This window comes from Callorhinus ursinus, unplaced genomic scaffold (genome assembly GCF_003265705.2).
Source record: "Callorhinus ursinus isolate GAN/ISIS: 27379988/994484 unplaced genomic scaffold, GSC_fseal_2.0 scaffold5, whole genome shotgun sequence".
Taxonomy (NCBI): domain Eukaryota; kingdom Metazoa; phylum Chordata; class Mammalia; order Carnivora; family Otariidae; genus Callorhinus; species Callorhinus ursinus.
The window spans coordinates 12,087,261-12,091,726 of NW_027397067.1; positions in this window are offsets into that span (position 1 = coordinate 12,087,261).

Sequence of the window (4,466 nt, forward strand, 5' to 3'; positions counted from 1 at the left end):
TAGCCACTGGAAACTGACAGCTATCTTTGTCATCATGCATGCATCATGCAACTTTTCCTTATTGACAGCCCCGAAATCGAGACAAAATGTTTAAGAAATCAGAGGTGAGATAAGGAATACTAAAAGGGCCAAAGTCATCAAATCTGGGGAGAGAGAATATGAAACTCTGCTGTGAGGCTTCAGTGGGCAGCTGCCATCTCTACTTTCACTAGGATTGAGAGAAATTCTGGGGAGTTGTGTGCTTTGTGCTTTTGTGTGTGTACTTTGTTTCTTCATTATTGTTTTTGTCAAAAGTTATAAAGACAGAGACTGGTCTTCATTTCAGAATATCTTAAATTGTGCCAAATGAATTCAGCTGCGAATGGATATAATAAAGACGAGCAATAATAAATAAACTATTATATTTCTGAGTAACAGAAGTGGTTCCAGCTGTTGGTCTAATTCTATCTATGTAGAAAACTGCTTTCAGCAAACATCCCAAATTGCCTGACTAGCTTGGCTGATTGAGACTTCATTTGAGAGCTTACAAAATGTGGTTCATAACAATTAGGTCAGAAGTATAACAAAGTAAATGGGAAGACAGAGTATTTCCTTAAAGAATTTACATTGAACTGAAGGGGCTAAGGATACTTAGCAAAATGTAATTTAATATTAACAAAAACCGGAAGTTCGCAGGTGCTAAATTTGGAAAAGCTTACTTAAAACAATTTGTTTTCATTATTTGTGGGGTATGTGTATTATAAAATGGTGAATTCATTTATTATTTGTTCTGTTCACGGAAGAACCTCCACCCTTAGGGATTAAACTGTATGAGCAACATTCATATAATCAATAATGTCCTCAGATTTATTAAATCAACTTCATCCCTTCCCATCAATTTCTCATTAAATTTCTGTCTTACATCATACCCTGGAAAAAAATAGATGAAAATTTCGTCAAATCTAAGGAATCACATAATTATAAGTCTAAAGTTAGGAGATTTTACAGCTTTGAGGGACATAAAAGATGATATGATGCATTCGCTTTATTTTATAGATGGAGAAGTTGAGCACCAGAGTGGTGCGTGAATCAAAGTGCACCACTTGATATAGGTGATTATAAAAAAAAGCTGTCCTTGTTGTACTCTTTCGTAAGGAATCACGTTCCGTTGCTGTTACAGCAGGCTTCCCTCCATGAATGTCTCCCCACAGAAGGCCAGTCCCACCTGCTGCACAGGACCATCCGGGCTTCTCAACGTTTGGTTTGCAGAAAAGCAGCATCAGAATCACCCGGGTGTTGGTTCAAATGCAAACCTTCAGCCCAATCCCAGACCTCCTAAATGAGAGTCTGGGGGGTGTAGTTCTAAAAAGCCACCGGGTGATTCTTCTGTGTTGTTTGTGAATAATTGCATGAAACCAGTGAGTATACACCTTATCTGATTATAACTCACCTGGAGGGCTTATCGAAAATGCAAAATCCCACACCTGTGCATAGAACCACATGTGTGCACAGGGGCACACACACACACACAAATGAATGCGGGTTTAAAAATGGTGAAAACTGGATATGGCCTGCCGTCTAGTTAACAGCAACGTACCAATGTCAAGTTTCCTGGTTTTAATGTTGTTCTACAGCTGTACAAAATGTCACTATTAGAGGAAGCCAGATGAAGAGGACACAAAATGCTATGTACACATTCCCAGTGCCTCACTAAGAGATTATGATTCCTCAAATCGAGAGTAAATATAGCATGTGTGTGTGTGTGTGTGTGTGTGTGTGTGTGTGTGTGTGTTAACAAGAACCCCAGTCATTCTTCATACTGCATCAGATCTTTGTTTCATCCTACCTGCCCCCCGACCAGCATATAGCAGTGTGCTTACATCTCCTATGAGGATTTTTTTTTAAGATTTTATTTACTTATTCATGAGAGACAGAGAGGGAGAGAGAGAGAGAGAGAAAGAGAAGCAGAGGGAGAAGCAGGCTCCCAAGGAGGAGGGAGCCCAATGCAGGGCTCGATCCCAGGACCCTGGGATCATGACCTGAGCCGAAGGCAGACGCTTAAGCATCTGAGCCACCCAGGCGCCCTCCTATGAGGATTTTTAAAAGTAAATTTCCCCATTTTTGCAATGTGGGAGCTTTATTTAAAATTCCACCTAAAATTTCGGAAGCACTTACAGATAAAGGGGATTTGCAACAAAGATTTATACTCTGTAAGTAGGATAGACTTCAGATTCATTACATGGTTTGATGGATATGTAGAGAAAATGTTGGGAAAATGTGCTGTAAAACTGGCTCAAAGAAGGTGAAAAGCAACACAATATCTTTTAAAACAAAATAATTTAAATGAAAACCACACAGTGTATATCTCTTCACCATTGGAATACTTTGAGATAAAAGAATATTTGTTCAGAATATAAATAGGACAACATAGAAGTCATAATGAACCTCATACCATTTATTAAAGTACAAACACATAATTAGTGAGGTAATAACCAGTCCTTGATGCTTTTTAGATACATTTTAATAAAATTAGGTAATGAGACAATGAGATAATAAAATTTTTATCATAAATAATAAACCAAGGTCTAGAGTAAACATGAATCCATGAGAATGGCCCAGCACAAAATTAATAGAAAGATTAAAAAACTGGAATGTCTATATATGGTTATCTATTGTTGTATTTTTTTCTTCATCCCAAGCCTAACCTGCTGTTAGTTGCAAATTCTGTTCACAAAATACAGAGCATGTGGATATGCGGGTTATTAGGCAGTGATCTTAAAAAAAAATACAACAAAAACAAAATACATCCATAAAGACCAATCAGTCTCCACTGTGGAAAGTCAAGGGCAATCTTCTTTAAATCAGCATTTTTTTTAAAAGATTTTATTTATTTATTTGACAGAGAGAGAGAAAGCGCACACAAGCACAAGCAGGGGAGGAGCAGAGGGAGAGGGAGAAGCTGACTCCCCCTCAAGCAGAAAGTCCAACGTGGGACTCGATCCCAGAACCCCGGATCATGACCTGAGCCGAAGGCAGATGCTTAACCAACTGAGCCACCCAGGCGCCCTACAATCTTTACTATTATCTATGCATTCTTTTACAACCAGCTTCCAGTACACTCTCTTGTACATAGGAAACAATCAATAAATTTTTTTAGTTAAAGAGTTAATTAAATGACAATAACAATTGACGAAAGGAAGACAAAAGCTTTTATCTACTCAGAACTGAACCAGGTTTGAATTTTTAGACACTTTCCAAAAATGAAGAAAAGGGTGACACATCCTCTTTGTGACCAGCTTGTATTACTCTTCTCATGATATCAATGCATTCAGCTGGTGACATTAGTAATCTTCATACATATGAAAAATAAATGGTAATTTTGTATTTTTCATTTCAATCACTTTACACTCCAAGGTACTCAAATACCCTCACGGAGTCAAAGTAAACAAATTTTATCATTGATGAAATTTTCATATAAAACTATATTCTTCATGATACTGAATTCTGTTTTCAATGTTAATAATTTCTGTCAATGAAAGTAACTATTTCCTTTGTGAAATTAAATTCCTGTTAAAATTTTATTACCTTTGGCAATCATGTCTGCCAGTTTCTAAAGTTAAGCTTGCCAACGAGATCATTTAAAAATATCTTGTCTAAGGATGAGCACTATTTCAGAATGACTTCTCAGGCTAGGATTTCATTGATTATCACATCTCTGGTAACTTGGAGAGATGATTCAATTGACAGAAGAGTACATAGAAAATTTGGTTTCCGTTTCAAATTTTAGATTCTGCTATTCATCTGTATTTTCATTTTGTTATTCATATATTACTGAGCTTTTATCGAGTGTACAACACTGTGCCATGTGAAAGCTGTAAGCTGTATAAATATTAATAAGTAAGACATACTCATTGTCCTTATGGCATTCATAGCTGAGAATGGGAAATAGAGGCCCACAAATACCTACAGTACAATACACATCATGTGTTGTTATATTGGTAACATTCTTCATCTTAGTAACTGGCGAAGTTAAGATTCAAAATTCAGGGAACCTGCCTGAAGTCAGCAGGCTTAGACAGTTTACTACACTGGGGTAGTAATGACTTCATTTCAATTCTGTGTCTGAGAGAAAGATGGTGTCATTAGGAGAAATAGGAAATTCAGAAGAAAAAAAAAGTAACTTAGAAGGTTAAAAAAAATTGATTTTGAATCTACAGTATGTATTCTGAAGTATTGGCCAGATAACAAACTAGACATATATCGTCGGCATTTGTAGGACTAAAGAATAGAGAAAGTTACAGCTGGAGATGCAATCTTCAAAGTAAAACCAAACACAGAGATTTGATTTGCCAAGACAGCAAATCATTCCCGTGTCACCTAGAAATGCACCCTTGTCCAGCTGTCATTTTTTTAATGTTGAAAAAAGTATACAACTGACATTATGGGAATGGTTGAATTATCAATTAAGAAATGACCTACCTGAAAAT